The sequence below is a fragment of the Cervus canadensis genome, chromosome 32, assembly GCF_019320065.1.
Source record: "Cervus canadensis isolate Bull #8, Minnesota chromosome 32, ASM1932006v1, whole genome shotgun sequence".
Lineage (NCBI taxonomy): Eukaryota > Metazoa > Chordata > Mammalia > Artiodactyla > Cervidae > Cervus > Cervus canadensis.
This window is the reverse complement of record NC_057417.1, coordinates 37,229,769-37,252,643: the sequence shown is the minus strand read 5'-3', so window position 1 is coordinate 37,252,643 and position 22,875 is coordinate 37,229,769. Positions and strand designations below refer to the sequence as shown.

The 22,875-nt window shown below is 50.0% G+C and overlaps 1 long non-coding RNA gene and 8 other non-coding genes across 9 annotated transcripts; 6 read left to right on the top strand and 3 right to left on the bottom strand.

The window, feature by feature from the left end:
- Positions 1 to 976: 976 nt before the first annotated feature.
- On the bottom strand, positions 977 to 1,048 carry TRNAP-AGG. Its single transcript has one exon. It is a non-coding gene; the product is annotated as a tRNA-Pro (tRNA).
- Positions 1,049 to 3,284: 2,236 nt separating this feature from the next.
- LOC122433584 lies at positions 3,285 to 9,427 on the top strand. The gene is made up of 2 exons (XR_006267122.1): positions 3,285 to 3,899; positions 7,278 to 9,427. It is a non-coding gene; the product is annotated as an uncharacterized LOC122433584 (long non-coding RNA).
- A 3,067-nt stretch (positions 9,428 to 12,494) lies between these two features.
- TRNAK-CUU lies at positions 12,495 to 12,567 on the top strand. The gene has a single exon. It is a non-coding gene; the product is annotated as a tRNA-Lys (tRNA).
- A 1,338-nt stretch (positions 12,568 to 13,905) lies between these two features.
- On the bottom strand, positions 13,906 to 13,978 carry TRNAK-CUU. Its single transcript has one exon. It is a non-coding gene; the product is annotated as a tRNA-Lys (tRNA).
- Positions 13,979 to 15,157: 1,179 nt separating this feature from the next.
- TRNAP-UGG lies at positions 15,158 to 15,229 on the top strand. Its single transcript has one exon. It is a non-coding gene; the product is annotated as a tRNA-Pro (tRNA).
- Positions 15,230 to 17,587: 2,358 nt separating this feature from the next.
- Positions 17,588 to 17,660, top strand: TRNAK-CUU. The gene has a single exon. It is a non-coding gene; the product is annotated as a tRNA-Lys (tRNA).
- A 1,192-nt stretch (positions 17,661 to 18,852) lies between these two features.
- Positions 18,853 to 18,924, top strand: TRNAP-CGG. Its single transcript has one exon. It is a non-coding gene; the product is annotated as a tRNA-Pro (tRNA).
- Positions 18,925 to 20,562: 1,638 nt separating this feature from the next.
- Positions 20,563 to 20,635, bottom strand: TRNAR-CCU. Its single transcript has one exon. It is a non-coding gene; the product is annotated as a tRNA-Arg (tRNA).
- Positions 20,636 to 21,748: 1,113 nt separating this feature from the next.
- On the top strand, positions 21,749 to 21,821 carry TRNAK-CUU. The gene has a single exon. It is a non-coding gene; the product is annotated as a tRNA-Lys (tRNA).
- Positions 21,822 to 22,875: the final 1,054 nt, after the last annotated feature.

Here is a 22,875-nt window from a genome sequence, read left to right as displayed (position 1 = left end):
GGTGCCATTGCCTTCTCTATGAGATTCTAGATCTCATTTAAATCTTCTGGGTTAGCAGCCTTCTTTGACAAGGCGCCCCCCGGTAGGGAAAGAGGGGGTCACCCTGTTGCTGTCCGGTGAGGGCAATTCCCACAGGATGGGACCTGCTGGGTCCCACACTGCTGGGCTGGAGTGAGGGTTCATACTATCCACCAGGCTTCCGCCGATGGCCCCTGGCAGGAGGCAGGAGGGGCGCCTCCTATTGCTCCCTGCGTGGACAAAGAGAAGGTTGGGGGGAACGTTCATGTCCGTCATTAGAAGCTGGATTAAAGCGGGGCGGGGGAGCGGGGGACGCTGCTACTAGGTGCTGGGCCGACGGCCCTGACGTCTCAGGTCCCAGGAGGGGAAAGGGGGAGGTGAGGAGACACTTCGGCCGAAGTTAAGGGGTCCATTTCCTCAGGTGGATGTTCAGGGCAGTCCTGCCCAGCCTCCCTACTATCTCCTTTCACCCCGTGGGAAGGGGGGGCGGTCCAGGGGGGGCTCCCCGACCCCGCACCGGTCATTAACAACAGCAGCAGCACAGCTGGGAGGCCAGAGGTTCTCCCGGCCAGAACGCACCCGGGAGCCTGCCCAGACCCGGGCCGGGAGGAAGCGCCGCTCTTCACCCGCGGCAGCGTTGGCGCCGCGCGCCCCCTGGCGGCAAGGCGGGGAAAAGCACCTGCCAGTGCCGGGCCATAGGGCCGCGCGCGAGGCTCGGCGTCCCAGGCGGGAGCGGTGGCCGCCGGCTGTGCCTAGGGATCTCTCTTCATAATTCCCGCCCGCTAGGCTATTTAACGTGGAGCCCAAGTTCAGGACTCAGATTCTGGACCTCTAGCCCTTCCACTCAGGCTAGCGGGCTGAGTGGATGGGACGGGCGGGTGATGGTACATCAGACCACACTTGGGGTCCACAGGAGGCCCTGGAATAGGTACACTGGGAGTTCTGGGGATAAAAAGCAGGGCTCGTCCGGGATTTGAACCCGGGACCTCTCGCACCCTAAGCGAGAATCATACCCCTAGACCAACGAGCCACAGTAACCCTCTTCTTGCTCATTCCATGTTATCGTCACATCACTTCCCTGTCCAGCCTCAGGGCCACGGCTCCCCGCTTCCGAGCCGCTTCACAAAGGGCTCCGGTGAGTTCAGTTCTCTGCCGTCTAGAAGAGGAGAGCGCAGTCCCGCTGCCCCTGTGCGCACCAGGCGCCGGAGCCTGACCCTCTGTGCATCCGGGACTCCGTTCTGCCTCCCCGAGTCCTGGCTCGACTGGCGACGCCGGCCACCATCACTGAGGCCTCCACCGCAGAGGAACTTGAGGGTCCTTTCCTCTCTCTATAACCAAAGGCTGGGGACTGGGGACAGAGCTGGAGCCGCGGTGCCCGGATTCCTCTGGTCCCCACGAGGCCTCGAACAACACAACTGTCACTCTCCTCCATGGATGAGAATTTAGATTCAGGGAAATGTGGGTCTTGTGAGGCTTAGGGGCCAGGCACACCGGTCACCCCAGAGGAGCAACTAATGTGGCCTGGGCCTTTCCCAGGGCCCTCCTGCGGGAGCCTCCACCCCTGAGCGGGTGGCCTTGTCCACTGGATACCCGCCACCACCACCATCCCTGGCCCCCTGCCGCGGAGGCTCTGCCCTCGTCAGAGCTCAGCAGAGGGCCCACTCTTCCCTGTACACCCAAGCCCAGGCCCTAAAACGTTCAGAAGAGCTCACGGCTAGATTCTGCTGGGACTTGTCCGACCTGAGACACCACCCTCACGTGTCCCTGTTGACCCTGCAACCTCAGTGACCCTCCTCCCCACTGTGCATTCTGACTCATCCCACACACTCCATGCACCAGGCCCTGTGCTGAGAACTCTGCAGGGACCAGCTCTGAGGGCACCAGCCCCAGTGGGAGAGGCCATGACCTTTGAGCAGAGAGACACACACCTGGAAAGGCAGGGAGGCTGGTTCAAGTGCTGACCCGAGGGGCGGAGAGAGGAGGGGGAGACTTGGGACAGAGCAGAGGGGGTGGGGTTGGCTGGAGTGGGTGCTGGAAGAGGGGCTGATGCAAGGTCCAAGGGTGGAAGGAGGGCAAGACCCCTTCCCTTGTTGTGGGGGAAGGCCCAGGGCCTGCTGGGTCTCGCTGGCCTTTTAAGGCAGGGATCGTGGGCCCAGGCTCCACTGGGAGCGGGGACAGTGTGTTGGGTCTTGCAGAAGGTTTCTATTGCCCGGGTTTGGGGCAAATGGAGCTTCAGCTTTGGGCGTTAGCATTTCTGACCTCCTCCAACGGACCTTCAAAGCTAGAGCTGTCTCTTGGTACTGTGGGGTGGGGGGAGGGAGGCAGAGAAGGGGTCCCTGGAATGTCCCAGGCTTCCTATTCAGTCTAGTCCTTCTGACTTTTCAGTGGCAGCAGCTTTTCTAGATTCTGGGACTTTGGAGGGAAGAAGAGAGAGGTCAGGAACAGAATCCCACCCAGGATGGGTTTTCCAAGCTGAGCAGGAATGGTAAACAATGTGCCCCCCCGTCCCAGAGACTTTCTGGACAGACAAACCATCATGGGAGGGACCCAGGATCGGTTTCCGATTCTTCCAAGATATTCCCAAGACACCGGTGGTCGTGGGCAGAGCAGTGGCTCCCTGGAGTCACAGATTCGAGGACCCTACACAGGGACAAACAGAAGCAGCCCACGAGCCCTCCCCTCTGCTGGGAGCCAGCACACAAGATCCCACCCATGACAAGGTCACGAGGAGAAAACCTGACAAGCAAGGCGGATCAGGATTCCAGGGATTTCGAAAAGCTGCCCCCGGTGCTCACCTTAAAGATGGTATCTGTCTTTCTGATGCTTGCTTTAATAGACTACTCCCTAATTTCTGTGGCACAGGCAGAAGGCCTTCCCCGATCTCTTTTCAAATAAGAATCAACTTAGAACTTTAATCAATATGTCTCCCGGGTGGTGGTATCTTATGAGATTATCCAGGATGAAAGGAGTGTTTCAATTTAAACTCCTTTGCTGGCATTTTAGTTTGTTTGGCAAATGCATTTATGTCCTTGGTACTAATATGCATGACTGCTCATAATACCCTAATCATAAAACAGCATAAAGAACGTGATCACACAAAGGCCCTAATAGGCATAGAGCCCTTCGGGGGGTGAGGAAACCCTATTAGAAAACACAAGAAAAATTATTCTAAAAGTGGTTATTGCGTCAACGTTTGCTTGCTGTATTTTTGCTCTTAATGTGCTAAGGTTATGCAGTGGAAACCATTGTTAATATAGTTAAAGATTTAGAAAAATAAGAGCTTAGCCCTAGTGTGGTAACATTGAGATGGTTGTTAATTATTAGCCAGGAGTGCTAGGCAGGGGCTGCCTCACCGAAGCCAGCCACAGAGTCTGTGTGGGGTAAACCTCTTAGATAAATTCAACTGACAGCTTCTGCAGAAGAATTGACCTTTGTGTTGACAAGGTTATATTTCTACTATGTTGTGACATGCTGTATTGTTGCCCTATGAGACTGCAACTTTTCTGTTAAGATCACCACAGAAACGGAAAATAGGTTTACAGTCACCTGACTTGCATAAAATGTCAATAGGCCCCAAGGCCAGAAGATAATGTGCAAAGATCTACTATAGAAATGGAATGCAGAAAACATCCTGTTCTTCCTAAAGGACAAACTGATGTAATGTTAAACTAACCCTGTGTAAGCATGAGTAATCATCTGGTACCTTGGATACATTCTGAGTGAGGGTATATAAACTGTTGTCAAAAAGTAAAAGATAGACTTGGCTTCACAGAGGCTGGTCTCACGCGTCTTCTCTCGCCGACGCCTTTCATCCTGAGGGTACCCCTGGATCCTACCGAGGCTGGACCCCGGCAAGTGGTGCCACGAACAGGGACCCGAAGGTAAGACCCCAATTGTTCAGTCTCGGAACGGCTAGGACCCCACTAGGATGTCGCGGGTCCCCCTGCATAAGAAAGGTAGGGTTAGGAAGGTGGGTAGGGTTAAGATTTCTTTTCAGAAAAAGCTAAGATGGGCAACAATGAATCAAAGGAAAGGCAACTTTTTATTGGGGTGATATTACAACTATTAAACAAGAGAGGTATTAAAGTAAAAAAGGCCAGCATTCAATCTTTTTTCACATTCGTTCAGGAGCAATGCCCTTGGTTCTCAGAAGAGGGCACTGTTAACTTAGATACATGGGAAAAGGTGGGAAAATGGTTAAGAGATTATTATACTTTACATGGACCGGAGAAGGTGCCCATAGATACCTTCTCCCTGTGGAGTATGATTAGAGATACCTTAGATCCGACTCACGAATTTGAAAGAGTAAAAGTTAAGGGAAATGAAGACGATGATGAGTCCAAACCGAGCTATCAACAGTTAAGAGAAATGTTAGCTGCTATGAACACCAATAGTCATCCAGAATGTGGGGACGAAAAGGAGAAACAACTTTCACCCCAAGATGAGGAAGATTTAGAGGAAGCAGCAGCTCGCTATCATTCTGATGAGGATTGGTCCTTTTTTGCCAAAGACGCTCCTAAAATTTTAAGAGATACATCTCCAATTAGGCCTTCTGTAAAATTCAATCCTAAAATCACTAAAGTATCCTTAAAACAGGGAAAAAGAAGCATGAGGCCATCTCAACCCCCCATGCCTCCTCCTCCATATAGAAGTAAAAGTCCTCCCTTAGGCTTTTCACAAAGAAGGGTGCTTTCAAGGCCTGAGGATGATTTTGACCCCTATCTTGAGGCTTGCATTCCTGTATTACTTGATTCAGAGGATGAAGAAAGCCCCTCTTGGGAACCCCTTCCAATAAAACTGATTAAGGAACTCAAACAGGCTTGTACCTCATATGGAGCTACAGCCCCATATACTTTGAGATTATTGAATGCTTTAGCAGCTAGATGGATGACCCCATATGATTGGGAGACAGTTGCCAAGGCTTGTTTATCTGGAGGACAATACCTACTTTGGAGAACTGAATATGAGGACTTAGCCCGTAAGCAAGCTAGGGACAACCGCAAGCATGGTCCAAAACATATTGTGCAAGAAATGCTGGCAGGAACTGATGAATTTGAATCAGTCAGGGACCAAATGAATTTAGATAAAAAAGCCTTAGAGCAGGTGACAGCTTGTGCTCTCAGGGCCTGGCGTTCCTTGCCTCAAGGAAAAGAATTAACCTCTTCCCTATCTAACATAAAACAAAAACCAGAAGAGCCATATGAAGATTTTATATCTAGACTTATTGAAGGAATCCACAGGGTTATTCCTAGCGAACAAGCAGCTGAGATCTTGATAAAACAGCTAGCGTTTGAAAATGCCAATTCTACCTGCCAGGCTATACTTAGTCCTATAAAAAAGTCTGGAGATATAGGGGATTATATTAAGCACTGTTCAGATGTAGGACCAGCAATGATGCAGGGCATCGCCATAGCTGCAGCTATAAAGGGTAGCTTTTATCAACAAGCAATACAGTCCTTTTTTACCAGCAAAGGCAGTCCTCAAAAGGGCCACTCAAATAGTCAGGGACAAAATACTAATTTGGCTAAAGCCTGTTTTTCTTGTGGTCAGATGGGACATTTCAGCCGTGCCTGCCCTCGAAAGGCCACCAATACTCCTTTGCTAAATTCTACCTCCACGGTTATGGCCCCCAATCTTCCTAAGACTCCCTGCCCTCGCTGTCAGAAGGGATACCACTGGGCCAAGGACTGTAAATCCAAGTTCCATAAAAATGGAACCTTGTTAGTTTCTGGCCAACAGCTGGGAAACGGATTGAGGCGCCAGCCTCAGGTCCCGACAACGACTGGGGCAATGACATTAAACCCATTTATACCCTCCGTCCCGCCACAGAACTCATCAGAGCAACCCCAGGCAGTGTAGGACTGGATCTCTCTTCCACCACCACAACAAAAAGGGAGACATAAAAGCATTAAAATGTTTGGGAAAGAACCATCTAAAATCATAGTGCCTTATAATAAAGAGCAATTAAATGCCCTTCTATTACTAAATGAAGATTGGCAGATTGCCATTGTTAATTACCCAGGACAAATTTTACACCATTTACCTGCTAGTCCCTTATTAAGTTTCCTCTCGAGACATCCAGTAATATTCCAAGAAAGGTGTCAAGTTTCCCCTATTGAGGGGGCAATGTTGGTGTTCACGGATGGGTCTTCTAACGGAAAAGCTGCTATTGTCACCCAGACTTCAAAAAGGGTCTTGAATACTGGGGAAACATCAGCTCAAAAAGCAGAATTAACAGCTGTGATAGAGGCGTTCAAAGAGTTCTCAGACCATGTTTTCAATTTATTCTCTGACTCACAGTATGTAGTTAGGTTTTTTCCTCAAATTGAAATGGCTGTTTTGCCGGAAAATAAAACCACAATCTTTAGATTATTATCTACCCTTCAACAGCAAATTTGGAAAAGGTCAAAACAATTTTATGTTGGACATATAAGAGCTCATTCTAATTTATCTGGACCCCTCCATACGTTTAACCAAGAGGCAGACTTGCTAACCCGGACCATAGTGGCCAGTGCTTTCGAGGATGCTAAAGCCTCACATGCTATGCATCATCAAAATGCAACTGCCCTTCAGTATCAGTTCCACATTCCTAGGGAATCTGCACGCAAGATTGTTAGGACATGTCAACTTTGCCCTACTTCAGTTCCCGCTTTGCCTTTTGGGGTAAATCCCCGTGGCTTACTACCTAATGTGCTTTGGCAGATGGATGTAACACATGTTCCTTCCTTTGGAAAACTATCCTTTGTGCATGTTACTGTAGATACCTTCTCCCATGTCATTGTGGCTACTGCCAGACGGGAGAAGCCTACAAAGATGTAGTTGAACATCTTTTTGCCTGTTTTTCTTACTTAGGGATGCCTAAATCAGTTAAGACAGACAATGCACCAGCTTATACATCTAAGCCCTTTAAAAAATTCTGTGCCCAATTTGGTATATCCCACTCTACAGGAATTCCTTACAGTCCCCAGGGACAAGCAATTGTAGAAAGGGCACATCAGACACTTAAGACACAAATTTCTAAATTACAGGAAGGGCAATTCAAATACAGTTCTCCACACCACATTTTGCATCATGCCCTCTTTGTGCTCAATAACCTTAATGCTGATCAAGCCAGTTTAACAGCTGTGTTTCGTCACTGGAACCCGGAACAGAAAGATATAAAACCTTTAGTAAAATGGAAAGACCTCCTTTCTGGACAATGGAAGGGACCTGATCCCTTGCTAACCAGTGGACGAGGGTACGCTTGTATTTTTCCACAGGGTGCTGACTCGCCAATTTGGATTCCGGACAGATAGATTCGCCATGTTGCAATCCCCCAGACATCCGGTTCCCCCATTGCTTTGACCACAAAAGACGAAGGGCACTCCTCTGCCCCTGCCTCCGCCACCCACCTGGGAAGTCCAGCAGACTCTGAAACAACCGGCAGCGGAGATCCTGAAAGAACAAATGGTAGATCCACCCACTAAACAGATGTCACGGCTTTGCATAAAAGACCGTGATCCTCCTACTCCTTTACGTAGTAGAAAACCACCAAGACGTCCTGCGCGGACAACTCAACAAGCCTACATACCCACATGGGGGCAAATTAAGTCGCTTTGCCATCAAGCACAGGGAATAGCTTCTCTACAGGGATCTTCAGCCTGTCCCGAAAGAGTTTTTATTGCTATGCTTTCTTTACCTTCTTGCCAGTTAAGTGGTACCTCTTCCACATCAGAAAAATACTGAGAATATTTCTCTGATCCCCCGACCTTCCAAGTAGTTACTTGGAACAATGACCCTATATGGGTCAACACAAACCAGCCTCATCTCTTGGGAGGATCCTATGCTTCCTATGATAAAGATCACCATCCCATTAATTTTAACTATACTTTTAGGGGATTAACGGATGACTTTCCCATTTGCTTTAACTTCCCCCATAGTTATACAAGAGATCTTATCACCCCCTCTAAAGAGGGGTGTGTCGGAGCCTCCAAAAAAGCAATTCTGACAGATTCTCCAGCATCAAAATTTTCAGATAAAACAGGAGATCGGCTGGTTTGGATATTACAGGCCCATAGGCCTGGGGTCCTTGACCCCTATAAATCCTTGTTCCTCAACGTTCCACCAAAATATCCAAATTGTATTGATGTTGCTCCTTCAGACGTCATATGGAAAACTATAGACAACCTCCTGGGATATCTGGTATGGAAATCTTGTACTTATAATTCGAAAATAGATTATAGAATACCGGGAGGCGGAAACTATTCGGTACAAGACTGGAGCAATCCAGACCCAAGTCAGGATCCAGGATCTGTTCCTGACTATGCCAATAGGTTTAGCAATTGGAAAGATGATTCCATCCTTTGGCTGTTGGCGGCCAGCAAATGGCATTATGATCAATTTGTTCCCCCCATGTTGTCCTATACAACTAAGGGCAAAACTTTTTGGCAACCAGAAATTTGGAGAGCCCTTGCTGCCACCTCCATTGTTACTCTATCCGGCCAGAAAACGATTCCACCTATTCTGTGCTGGCTTGTTTACCCTCCCCTTACGTTTTTTTGTTCACTGATGACTCTAAAAGGCTTCATATACAGATGAACTATTCAGGTGGACCAAATATAGCCTACTGTGAACAATGCATGCTCTCGTCCTGCCTAACCTCTCAATATAATATTTGTTCCTTTGTGGTGCTGCAACGCCCACCTTACCTTATGGTGCCCGTCACAGTGAGTACCTATTGGTATGACAATTATGGTCTAGCTGTTCTGCAACAACTGCAAGATTTAATGTGATCCCGATGGTTTGTAGGACTGCTTATCTTAGGGATTTCAGCTTTGATAACAGCAATTACCTCTGTCACTGTGGCGGCGATATCATTGACTCAACAGGTACATACTGCTCGATATGTCAGTGATATGTCAAAAAAATGTTTCTTTAGCTTTAGCTATGCAAGAGATTATAGATAGGAAATTAGAAGTAAAAATAGACTCCCTAGAAGAAGTGGTCATACATATTGGAACTGAGTTGCAGGCTTTAAGGGTAAAGTTAGCATTAGCCTGTCACCCTGACTATCGGTGGATCTGTGTAACACCCCTAAAAGTAAATGATACCGATTACAATTGGGAAAAGATTAAAAATCATATTTCGGGTGTATGGAATAGCTCCAGCATTAGTTTAGATCTTGGAAAGCTTCACGGTCAGATAAAAATCTTAGAACATCCCCGTCTGGACTTTACTGCTGCAGGGGCTGCTAATGATTTTTTTTGAACTTTTTCTAACTTTATTACTGGAAAAAATATCCTATCAACTATCTTCAGTTATGCTGCTGTAGCAGCCCTAGTCCTACTTCTCATTATAATCCTTCCTTGTATTGTCAGAACTCCCCGGCAAAACACTCAAAAGCTCGCGACTGAGATCCATCTGGCTGTCTTAAAAAATAAAAAAAGGGGAGATGCTGAGAGCCAGCACACGAGATCCCACCCATGACAAGGTCATGAGGAGAAAACCTGACAAGCAAGGTGGATCAGGATTCCAGGGATTTCGAAAAGCTGCCCCCGGTGCTCACCTTAAAGATGGTATCTGTCTTTCTGATGCTTGCTTTAATAGACTACTCCCTAATTTCTGTGGCACAGGCAGAAGGCCTTCCCCGATCTCTTTTCAAATAAGAATCAACTTAGAACTTTAATCAATATGTCTCCCGGGTGGTGGTATCTTATGAGATTATCCAGGATGAAAGGAGTGTTTCAATTTAAACTCCTTTGCTGGCATTTTAGTTTGTTTGGCAAATGCGTTTATGCCCTTAGTACTAATATACATGACTGCTCATAATACCCTAATCATAAAACAGCATAAAGAACGTGATCACACAAAGGCCCTAATAGGCATAGAGCCCTTCGGGGGGTGAGGAAACCCTGTTAGAAAACACAAGAAAAATTATTCTAAAAGTGGTTATTGCGTCAACGTTTGCTTGCTGTATTTTTGCTCTTAATGTGCTAAGGTTATGCAGTGGAAACCATTGTTAATATAGTTAAAGATTTAGAAAAATAAGAGCTTAGCCCAAGTGTGGTAACAATGAGACGGTTGTTAATTATTAGCCAGGAGTGCTAGGCAGGGGCTGCCTCACCGAAGCCAGCCACAGAATCTGTGTGGGGTAAACCTCTTAGATAAATTCAACTGACAGCTTCTGCAGAAGAATTGACCTTTGTGTTGACAAGGTTATATTTCTACTATGTTGTGACATGCTGTACTGTTGCCCTATGAGACTGCAACTGCAGGGAGCCGGACGAGATCCCACCCATGACAAGGTCATGAGGGAGAAAACCTGACGGGCAAGGCGGATCAGGTTTTCAGGGATTCCGAAAAACTGCCCCGCGCGCTCACCTTAAAGATGATATCTGTCTTTTTGATGCTTGCTTCAATAGACTACTCCCTAATTTCTGTGTCACAGGCAGAAGGCCTTCCCCGATCTCTTTTCAAATAAGAATCAATTTAGAACTTTAATCAATAAGTTTCCCGGGTGGTGGTATTTTATGAAATTATCCAGGGTGAAAGGAGTGTTTTAATTTAAACTCCTTTGCTGGTAGTTTGTTAGCCAAATGCATTTATGCCCTTGGTACTAATATGCATGATTGCTTATAATATCCTAATCATAAAATAGCATAAAGAACCTGATTATATAAAAGCCCTAATAGACATAGAGCATTTTTGAGGGGTGAAGGAGTCCTATTAGAAAACATTAAAAAAATTATTTTAAAGGTGGTTATTGGGTTGACGTTTGCTGTGTTTTACTTGCTGTGTTTTTGCTTTTAATGTGCTAAGGTTGTGTTATAGAAACCATTGTTAATATAGTTAAAGATCTAAAGAAATAAGAACTTAGCCCTAGTGTGGTAACAATGAAATGGTTGTTAATTGTCAGCCAGGAGTGCTAGGTAGAAGCTGTCTCACCAATGTCGCAGAGTCAGTGTGGGGTAAACTTAGATAAACGCAACTGACAACTTCTGCAGAAGGATTAATTTTTGTATTAACAAGGTTATACTTCTACTCTGTACTGTTGCCCTATGAGACTGCTACCTTTCAGTTAAAGTCACCTTAGAAACAGAAAATAGGTTTACATTCACCTGACTTGCATAAAATGTTAATAGGCCCCAAGGCCAGAAGATAATGTACAAGACCCTCATAAACAAAGAAGCGTGCAGAAAACACCCTGGTTTCACGAAGAACAAGCTGATGTAATGTTAAACTATCTTCCCCTTAGAAATGTACTAACTTAGGGTATAAAAGCTATGGTAAAAAATAAAGGATTGCCAGACTCTTCCAGACTCTGCCAGACCCTGCAAACACCCCCGTCTGGTCATTCTCTCTCTCTCTCTCTCTCTTTCTCTCTCTCTTCCTTGCGGACTTGGCCCTACCAAGGCTGGTCTCACGTGTCTTCTCTCTCTCTCTCACCGACGCCGTTCATCCTGAGGGTATCCCCTGGATCCTGCCGAGGCTGGACCCCGGCATGCAACTTTTCTGTTAAGATCACCACAGAAACGAAAAATAGGTTTACATTCACCTGACTTGCATAAAATGTCAATAGGCACCAAGGCCAGAAGATAATGTGCAAAGATCTACTATAGAAATAGAATGCAGAAAACATCCTGTTTTTCCTAAAGGACAAACTGATGTAATGTTAAACTAACCCTATGTAAGCATGAGTAATCATCTCGTACCTTGGATACATTCTGAGTGAGGGTATATAAACTGTTGTCAAAAAGTAAAAGATAGACTTGGCTTCACAAAGGCTGGTCTCACGCGTCTTCTCTCGCCGACGCCGTTCATCCTGAGGGTACCCCGGCACCCCTCTGTCGGTCTCTCTGTGGTCCTGCCCATAGATCAGAAGAGAAGCGCAAGAAGCTGATTCTTTTTTTTTTTTCCCCCATTTATTTTTATTCGTTGGAGGCTAATTACTTTACAATATTGTAGTGGTTTTTGCCATACATTGACATGAATCAGCCATGGATTTACACGTAGAAGCTGATTCTTAAGGTCATTTTAAACAACTGAAGCCATAAATAGGTGGGAGCTCAGTCATGAGTTAGATTCTGGATTATATAGGCAGAGGGAGCAACGACCCAGGCTTCTCTGAGCCATACTGGGACCCAGGCAAGGGGCTGTTCCTCGCCCCCACCCTCAACCCCCCAGGACTACCCTGAGAGACCCTGACCCAGGGCTGTGGCTAATGGCCCCAGGCCAAAAATTTCACTTTAACAGTAAGGAAGAATCTCTGTCTGCAGACAACTGCATGAGAATGGGGATGAGGGGAGGCGGAGGGCGCGGGGAGGGGGGCGGGGGGGTGATGTCCAGCTGGACGTCCAGGGGCTGTGCCAACCGCCTGAATGCCCAGAGGGTGGGCTCCAGGACGCCCGCACCTGTGCCAATTTTTTTTTTTCCTTCCTTTTATGTAGGACCCGCCTTTGAGACTCAGCTGCAGGGAGTCTAAGACGGCCCTCATCTAAGCCCGGCTAGCTCAGTCGGTAGAGCATGAGACTCTTAATCTCAGGGTCGTGGGTTCGAGCCCCACGCTGGGCGTGTGCTTTTGGATGATGAAGAGGCCACACGGGCGGCACACCACCAGAAATAAAATATTAAGAATTAATCATTTCCAGAGGTTTTTAGCGATACAGGCAGCCAGGGGACCTATGCTGCCAGCAGCAACCTGATCGGTTCCCTGGGTCGTCACACATTTCAGTCGCAGACTTCCCTCTCCGCCTTGAGCAAGCGGTTCAGACCTTTGGCCCGCCAGCCAGCTTTTGAATACCTGGCCTGAGAAGACGCCCAGCCCCTGGATTTTAGATTTAGTAAACCCCGAGCGACCGGCGCCGCTGCGCTTGGCTAGGGGCTCATAGAATCCCGGACTCCGCGAACCCCAGGGCGCCCGCCGCCGGCAGTGTGGGTGCCGGCGGCGAGGGTGGGGAGGGCGGGGATGGAGGGCGACTCTCCGGCCCGGAGCGCCCCTGCCAGTTCCAGGCACCGAGGTTTGGGGAGCCCCATCAGGAAGACTCCTCCAAAGCAGGGCTCCCCGCGTGCCTGAGGAGGGGCTGCTCAGAACTCCCCGCCCCCCGCCCCCAACCCCGGCCCCGGCAATCGATGGTCTCTTATTTGGTGGGGGGGGGGGGCTCTCAACTTTGCTCCACTCTCCCCCAGTAAAAAGGACATGGACACGGGGCGTTTCGCTTCCCGATTTGGGGGAAAGCGAGGAGGACGCGACACAGTTTCCATCAGCGGATTTTCTTGTTTTCTCTCAAGGATCCAGCCTTCTAAAAGGCCCGGCTGGGTGTTTGACGGGAGCAGGTTTGCTTTCTTTTTTGGTGGGAACCCAGGCTTCTCTTGGAGTGACATCAGCGAGGCTGCCCCTGCCTCTCCCCCGGACCCTTGGAACTCCAGGTCCCAGGATCCAGACTGCTACTCCGGCCAGAAGCTGCCCTCCCTTCAAGGCACACTTAATCTCAGGAATTTCTCCTGGTGTCCTTAGGGGAGAAGAAAGAACGGTCTGGGGTACAGAATAGTTAGGTCCATACACCTTAGTAGCTTTATGCGCGCCGGGGCGGGGGAAGTCTTACCTTCAGCTGTGGCTGCCCGAACAAATAACCACAACCTGGGAAACCTGTGTGTGCGTGCTAAGTCGTCTCAGTTGTATCTGACTCTGCAACCCTATGGGATGTAGCCCGCCAGGCTCCTTTGTCCATGGGATTCTCCCGGCAGAGGATCTTCCTGACACAAGGATCGAGACTGAGTCTCTACGTCTCCTGCATTGGCAGGCGGACTCTTTACCAGTAGCCCCCTCTGTAGATGGGTGTGGCTAGGATTCTGTGAATGCTTGCTCCACAGGGAAGAATCTGAACTCCCTTACCAGCTTAACAAAAGCTGCGCCCAGCGTGGGGCTCGAACCCACGACCCTGAGATTAAGAGTCTCATGCTCTACCGACTGAGCTAGCCGGGCTGCTTGCTTAACCTGTCTCTCCTTTGACAGATCGACCCCTGTCCATAGGTCCCTGCTGTTCACAGCTTGGCTTCTCCCAGTTTTCTCGAAAAACTGCCAGGGAGCCTCAGGTTTGAAGGCTGCGAGGGGGCGGGACAGCCTTGACCGAAATACAGAGACTTGCTTAGGGGGGCGGGGTGGGGGGCGGAGGCTGACCCAGACGGACAGGCTTATGGAGGCCCCGTAGCGCGCCGCGGTGAACCTGTGCCTGGGCCCCTGAATCCCATGCACGTCCCGGGACCCCGCAAGCAGGAGGCGGCCCCACGAAACTGTCTTCTTGCTTCCCAGATATGGGATCAGAACCCAAGCTTCCCCCAACCGTCCCTCCCTCCCGTGGGGGCGGGGGGGGAGGGGGAATCAGGACCCTCTTGCAGACTGGGGGGCAAGGTCGCTAAGATAGGTGGCACAGGCTTTCTTCTCTACAGTGGTCTTGGGGGTGAGTCCTCAGGGCCTTCGAGAGCTCCTAGGGCCAAACCATAGCCCCCCTGACCCCTGCTCCGAATACTCACCACTCACCTTGCCCCACCCCCATCCCAGCCCTACCCCTTCCCGCTTTAGGCGGGCCACCTGTGTTATCCAGAAGGACCCAGGGGACCCGCTGCAAGCCTGGGAGAGAGAACCCGGTACCCAGGGGGTGTGACACAGTGTCTAGCCAGGGCCACCTTCCTCCTTCCCAGTCAGTTTCTGGAATAAGGAAGGAAAGGCACCTAGAGCCACACGGGGGCTTTGGGAGCCCAGTCCAGGAGTCCCTGGGTCTGCCCTGGACCCTAGTCCCCTTCCTGTAGGGTGAGACTTGGCTTTGATCCAAGGTCAGTGGCTGGGGCTGGTCAGTTGGTCTCGAGTTGGGTCTCACAGGGAACCTCCATGCAGTCCCTGAGCCTGGGCCTGGGCCAGAGGGAGGGTCCAACGGCAGTGGATCGGTGGAGAGGCGACCACCCCCACACCCGCACCCCCCGCCACAGCCGGCCTCTGGGACTCACAGTGTCGGTCTCATTTCTCTCTGGAGAGTAAGGCAGATCCTCCAGCCACAAGCCCCCCTTCCCTTGGGGAAGGGAGGATCTAGGGGACCACCTAAACTGAGTGAGGGAGAGGAGAGATGAGGAAGTGGATGACACCAAGGACAGGCAGTATGGTTATAGTGGCTTGTTGGTCTAGGGGTATGATTCTTGCTTTGGGTGCAAGAGGTCCCAGGTTCAAGTCCTGGACAAGCCCACTTGTTTAAAGCAGTTTGGTTTCAAGTTTTGTGATGCTCTATATATTTGATTCTGGAGATATATATATAGCATCTAATAAATATACTACTGTGTTTTTAAAATATATATATATATATACACTACTGTGTAGGCACCCTACCTTCTGAGATTCTGAATGGCCATGAGTGTTAGGAGGACACCATTCAACCCAGCACAGTGCATTTTTGAGAAGAATACTATTAATACTATTTTTATATTCCTTTAAAATGGAGTATGTGCTCTTGATGGGCCCTGTACAGCTTCTCCAACTTTGGAATCAGACTGAACACTGCTACTCTCAGTTCCTACTCCACCTTGATTTTCCAGCAGTGCTTGCTTTTTTTCACAGAAACCACGGGAAAACTAACTTTGCAACAACAACAACAAAATATATATATATATACACACACACACATATATATATATATACTATCATAAAACTTGAAACTGAACTGCCTCGAACCAGTGGTTCACATAGAATGGTGTTCGATGGATGTTGACTATTGCTGTTTCCGTCAAAACTTTAAAACATCCCTGGAAAATTAAAAATGCCATAAAGGTGCCTCCACACACAGTTTGGGGACGGCAGAAGAGTTGCCCTGAGTACAGGAGTCACCTGGTTTAGGCACAGAAGTGGCCACCATCAGAAGGAGCTCCTGCAGGTGGCCCCTTGGGCTGGGTTTGGGGTGATCGCTATGGAAGGGGCTGCCCTTTGAGCCCAGTCCCTCCCCCGCCCCAGGGGGCACTGTCTGCCTCAGCGACACCCTGGGCCAGCAGCCCCAGGCTCCCAGCCACCTCCAACGCCCACCTGCCCGGCGGCCCTCCCTCTTGGTGCACAGACAGCCAGGCCCCGCCTGCTGGGTTCTGAAGAGAACCCTTGGGGTTGGATTCAGGAGCTCTCACATCTAAAGCAAGAAAAGCACCCTCAGGACAGAAAAGTCCCTCTGGCTGGTGGTCCTTGGTGGCTGCTGTCCCTCACAGTCTGCCATGTACCCTCATCTCTGTGGTCTGGAATGCGTCTGTGGTGCTGAAAGACCATTCATAGACCATTGACACATTTTCCTAAAAACAAAATAAACAAACAAAAAAACCCAAAACCGAAAAAAAAAAAAAAAAAAAACAACCCCCAAACCAAGCTAACCATAGGGGTTCTTTTGGGATTTGAACCCAGGACCTCCCACGCCCAAAGCAAAAGTCACACCCCTAGACCAACAAGCCACCATAACCTTACTAACTGTCCTTGGTGTCAACCACTTCCTCCTCTCTCCTCTCCCTCACGCAATTTGTGTGGTCCCCCCAGATCCTCCCTCCCCTGAGGGAAGGGGACCTTGTGGCTGGAGGATCTGCCTTACTCTCCAGAGAGGAATGAGATCGACATTGTGGGTTTCAGAAGCTGGGGGGGTCACCTCTCCACCAACCCACTGCCTCTGGGCCCTCACTCTGGCCCAGCCCAGTTACAGGGACCGCATGGGGGTTCCCTGTGAGACCCAAACTCGAGACCAACTGGCCAAGTCTCACCCTATAGGAAGGGGGACTAGGGTCCAGGGCAGACCCTGGGGCTCCTGGACTGGGCTCCCAAAGCCCCCGTGTGGCTCTAGGTGCCTTTCCTTCCTTATTCCAGAAACTGGCTGGGAAGGAAGAAGGTGGCCCTGGCTGGACACTGTGTCACACCACCTGGGTACCAGGTTTCCCCTCCAGGCTTGCAGCAGGTCTCCTGGGTCATTCTGGTTCAGGCCACATGGTCTGCCCTAAAGCAGGGTGTAGGATGGGGTGGGGTGGGTGGTGTGTATCAGGGGCAGGGGTCACGGGGCCAAGATTCATCCTCAAGAGCTCTCACAGGCCCTGGGGACTCACCCCAAGACCACTGTAGATAAGAATGCCTTGTGCCACCCATCTCTAGTGAGCGTGATCCTCAGGACACTGTCCTCAGTCTGCAGGAGGGTCCCGATCTTCCCGCCCCACAGGAGGAGGGACGGTTGGGAGAAACTTGGGTTCTGATCCCATATCTGGGAAGCAAGAAGGCAATTTCATGGGGCCGCCTCCTGTGTGCGGGGTCCCAGGATCATGCATGGGGCTTCAGGAGCCCACGCACTGACCTCCCAGCGCTGCACGCGCCCACCTTGCCTCCGTCTGTCCGTCTGGGTCAGCCTCCCCTTTCTCCCCTTCCCTCGCCACCCTAGGCAAGTCTCTGCATTTCAGTCAAGGCCGTCCTGCCTTCTCACAGCCTTCAAACCTGAGGCTCCTTGGCAGTTTCTCAAGTAAACTGGAAGGGGCCAAGCTGTGCACAGCGGGGACCTATACAGGGGTGGTTCCTTCAAAGATAAAAGATGAAAGAGCCGCCCGGCTAGCTCAGTCGGTAGAGCATGAGACTCTTAATCTCAGGGTCGTGGGTTCGAGCCCCACGTTGGGCGTAGCTTTTGTTAAGCTGTGGTGAGGGAGTTCAGAGTCTTCTGTGGCAAGCAAGCATTCACAAAATCCTAGCCACACCAATCACAAGACCCTGGGACCAAATTTCAAGACCTCAACCTAGGAAAAGGAAAGGGCAACTCACTCCAGTATTCTTGCGTAGGAAACCCACGGCCCAAGGCGCCTGGCCGGCTACAGTCCAGAGTCAGAAAGAGTCCCACACGACTGAGCAGCTAAGCAACAATGACGACCTAGGGTCAGGGAGAAAGCATGGAACTTTCATAAAGAAGGAGACGGGAAAGATCTTCATTTTATGATGGTTTGATCTTTTGGAGGTACCTGCTGGCTGGGGACAGACTCCCAACCCCAGGGCCAGCTCATTCCTAGAGGGAATAAACAGTTTGCAAACCAACAAATTTCTAGTCCACACACTGAGTCATCTCTTTATATAACTTTCACACACCAGGCCAGTATTTCCCCTGGCCCGAATCACCCAGGGCTTGATCACCCAGCCTCCACACCCTAAAGCCCACTGAACTGTTCAAATGAGCCAGCCACTGTTGACCCCATCCTGCCTTACTTTTCCCATGGAAGGGATTTGCCCAGAACCGCAGGAGGCTCCCAAGTGGTCGTCTCCCACCCTGCGGGGCTTTGGGGATCAGTAGTGGGGTCCGCCACCCTTCTCCCGTGCACAGGCTGGCAGCCCTGGGGCCAGGCGCATAAGGCCCAACTGTCCCCTCCTTCTGCTGATCCTCCTCCTCTGGAGGTTCTAGGGCACAGGCCCCACCTTAGCGGATCAGCGCCTGCTTGATGCCAGTCCCCATGTGCCTGCCTGCTTCTTAGCCACAGTCCATAGCCCCACGCTGTCAGCCTGAGGCTCGGGGTCCCCTGGACAGCGGGTGCTCGTCCTGTAAGATGCCCTCCCGCTCATCCAAGCCTCTGGTCCCCGCCCCCCACGCCCCCGTGTTTCTGCTGCTCTCTCTCCTAGGGCGGGGATCAATCCCCCTGTGGTCCAGGAATCAATCCTTCCTGATCCTGGCTTAGCGGACCTCTCTTTCTACCTCTGCTGGCCTGGGTTTCCTGGGTCTCCCGGCCGCAATTCCAGTGCCCCTCTGCCAGTCTACTTCAAAATAAACCCGACTCGAGCAAGGATGGGAATAGTTGTGAAGGAAGTGTTGAGAGCGACCTCTGAGGGGTGGCTCGTTGGTCTAGGGGTATGATTCTCGCTTCGGGTGCGAGAGGTCCCGGGTTCAAATCCCGGACGAGCCCATTTCCAGTTTACCCATTGTTTTAGATCAGAGAGTCCGGGAGATCTTTCCCAACTGGACATGGGTTTCTTCCGGCTGGGAAGACTCGATCCAAACAAAATAAGAGGTCTGATAACTTGTTGAAATGATACTTTAGATATATTGGTTTAGTTAAAATATACTATACTTAATTTTACCTTTTTATTACTATTTTTAAAATCTGTGGGAATTCCTTGGTGGTCCAGTGGTTAATCAAGATTCGCCGTTTTCACTGCTGGAGTCTCGGGTTGATCCCCAATAGAGTAGCTAAGATCCGACATGTTAAATAGAAATTTGATAGAAGACATTCTTCTTTTGATCCAGAATTCAAAATTCTTCCACTGCATACGTTGGCCATTGGAAGGGAGGTGTGTGTGTGTGTTTTAGTTGCTTGGTCGTGTCCACCTCTTTGCAACCCCATGGACCATAGCCTACTAGGTTTCTCCATCCATGGAATTTTCCAGGCAAGAGTACTGGGGTGGGTTGCCATTTCCTTCATATATATATATATATATCAAGGATTTACATTGTTGTAGGGCAGAAACCAACACAACATTGTTAAGCAGATATCCTCCAATCAAAAAATATATTTGCCAACTTTTGGTTTAGCTGATTGAATTTCTTACCTGGCAACTTGGAACCCCACGTATGTGTTCTACTGGACAAGATGGAAGCTGCAGCCGTTTATAATCCAACCTTGAAGGTTCTACAGTGTCACTTAGGCCCTACATTATTATATGAAGAAGTCACAGTCACAGTTCACTGAGGTTCAAGTGGGGTCAGTCCAAAGACCCCCACTCCTCATTGCAAAGTGTCGAATAATTTGTGGTCATTAAAAAAGAAAAAGAAAAAAGCTTTATTCAGACTCACAGATACTTAGAGAAAAAGCCAGTGGGGAGACAGAACTGGGTAAGGGGCATATGGTGTAAGGGATTAATAGGTAGAAACCATTATGTACAAAATAAGCTACAATGACATACTGTACCACACAAGGAATAAAGCCAATTTTTCTAGTAACTATGAATGAAGTATAATCTTTAAAATTGTGAATATTGTACACCTGTAACATATAGTATTGTACATCAATTATACTTCAATTTTTAAGTTTTGATATAATAGAGTGTAACACATTTAAAGTACACAATTTCATACATTTTGACCTTTGTGTACTCCCAAACCATCACCAGAGTCAAAATAATGAACAAATTCATCATCCTCAACATTTTTCTCATGGCTTTGTTATCTCTTCCTTCTACCCCTCAAACACCAGTTTGCTGAGAGTTTTTAAAATCAGGAATGTAGGTTGGACTTATCAAGTGCCTTTACTGCATGTATTGAGATGATCATATGGTCTTTTTCAGTCTATAAAGAGTACATTGAGTTTTAAATGTAAACATTCTAGATAGTTTGAAGACATATCAGAGCATTAAAGATCTTGCTCCTCTGTAACATGCCCCTTACCCCCTAGCCAGCTCCCTTCCTTCCTCACTTTTACAGGTGTAAAGAAATACCGTCCTCCAACTTTGGGGGTCCTAGAAGGTGCAGCTTTCAGGGATGTGGTCGATAACGGTTTTTGCTGACAGAAGCCACCCCAGCATACAGATGCCAAAATATAACCGATTACCCCGGGTGGGACTCGAACCCACAATCCCTGGCTTAGGAGGCCAGTGCCTTCTCCATTAGGCCACCGGGGCGTGCTCCCTAGGCGCTCACTTCCTGTCCAGGACACGCCCCTTCTACATTTCCTGCGCGAGACTTCTGTTCCAGCATTTTGCTGCGCTGGTTCCTTTGTTTAGGGCCAAGCACAGGCTTAGGATACAGGCATCCTTGGGCCGGGTCCCCTAGGGTCCCAGGGCCGCCCAAGTACCCTCGTGCCTGGTGAGGATGGAGGAGGGAGTCGGGGTGGAGGTGGGGGTAGGGGTGGAAGCCGCCCTGCGCCTGTATCGCCGAACCCCGGACCCTAGAACACCAAGCCTAACCCCACCCTCCCCTTCGGGGTATTGGCACCGAAACTTCCCCCAGGTCCCCTCTCTCCGAGCAGAGAATTCCGCCTCTGCCCTAGATTGGGGGTGGGGGGTGCGGAGGAGGGGAGAGGGGGCGGTGTCAGGGCGACTGAGGACCAGAATGCGTCATCTTCCTTCTGGCTCTTTGGTTTAAGGGTACGGTGCTGGCCTTGGGGGCGACCGGCCCTTCACGCCAGCCTTGGGCAGGAGGGGTAAGCCAGGAAAGCTCCAGGAGGAGGGGATCCATCGCCTCTCCCCCTTTTTAGTGCCCGGCACAGGGAAGGCGGTGGCTACAGACTTTTCCTGCCAGAAGAAGTGTCCCTCACCCTCTGCTCCTCTCACCTGGAGGCTTAGGGGGACCGCGGGACCCGGATGGGACCTGTGGACTAGGACCGAGTTGGGGAAGGAGATGAGGGAGTCCAGAACCTCCGCACTCGTCCTCTGAGCCGCGCGCGGCACCTTATCCCACAACGACGCCCTTGGGGCTTGGACCCGGGACCCGATCTGGGATGATGCTAAGGAAGAAAGGAGGTCGCAGCTTCTCGCACTTCGGGCGTCCAGGCTGCGGGCTCTGCGACCCCAGACCACAAATCGCCCCCACCGGAGCAAAGGGGACCAGGTTTGTCTGCTGTCTGCTGTGGACTGGGGACCCGACTTTCCTTTGCGGACCTAGAACTTGTGCCACGAGTGGGAGACAGCAGTCCGCGATTCAGGGCCTGTAACCTTGGCGGGAGGTAGAAGATGGGGAAAAAAGGTGGGTAGGAGCAGCTGGCCAGTCACCTGGGCTCCGCCCATCCTCGCAACGCCCGGCTAGCTCAGTCGGTAGAGCATGAGACTCTTAATCTCAGGGTCGTGGGTTCGAGCCCCACGTTGGGCGGGTTTCCTATTTTGGGGGCCCCTGTCGCTTGCATAGGCTTTTCAATAACTCCGAATCCGGTTTGGAGAGATCTTCCTGAGAAAGGGCTTCCCTGGTGGCTCAGCTGGTAAAGAATCCACCTGTAATGTGGGTAGACCTGAGTTCTATTCCTGGGTTGGGAAGATCCCCTGGAGAAGGGGACAGTTTATGGCTCCAGTATTCTTGCTGGAGAATTCCAAGGACTGTATAGTCCATGGAGGGTCCCAAAGAGTCAGACAGGACTAAGCAACTTTCACTTTTCTGAGAAAACAAACACAAAGTCCTAGTCACCTTATCCTATGAGGAGGAAGAGAGAACCCTGATTTGGGGTGTGATTTTCCCCTCAGGAGACATCCTTGGCGGAGGGAGCAGGGAGGGTGTGTCTTAAACAAGAAAAGACAGAGCCAGGCCTGGAGGGGTCCCCACCCTATGGCTGGGATGTACGTTCTGCTCCCCTGCTGACTGGGGGGTTTCCGTGCCTCAGTTATACTCTTTGTTGGCTTTGGGTGGGTCCTTAGGGCCCCTGGCCGCCTCACACCAAGTGAGACTCACATCCTACCCCTCTCTACAGGGCAGATTCAAATCCTGGACCAGCCCTTCCCTTGCCCTCAGGACACTTTTGCGGTGTGCCTGGAATGATAGACTGTGATTCCAGGTGCTTTTACTTTATGATGGAGAGCAAAGGGGTTGAGACAGGAGGGGGTAAGTAGTGACAGGGAGTCCTGGGGTTTGAGCCCTGCCCTCCTGCCTTGTCCTGGGTATCACTTTGGGACACTGGACTGATCCATATCCGTTACACACACACACATCCATACTTCCCTGCACAGACTCTGTCCCTGAACCTCAGTTTCAGGAGAACTCTAATAACCTTGTAGAGATCTAGGAAATCTCCACAGCCAAGTGGCTGGTGCTCTGGGGTTTTGAGCCTCCCTCTAGGTGTGAGTGGTCCAGGATACAAATCCCAGGCATTTCTTCTAGGGTTGGGGAAGGGCTATAGGACCAGGCTCTTCTATTCCCCATCTGGACTTCACAGATC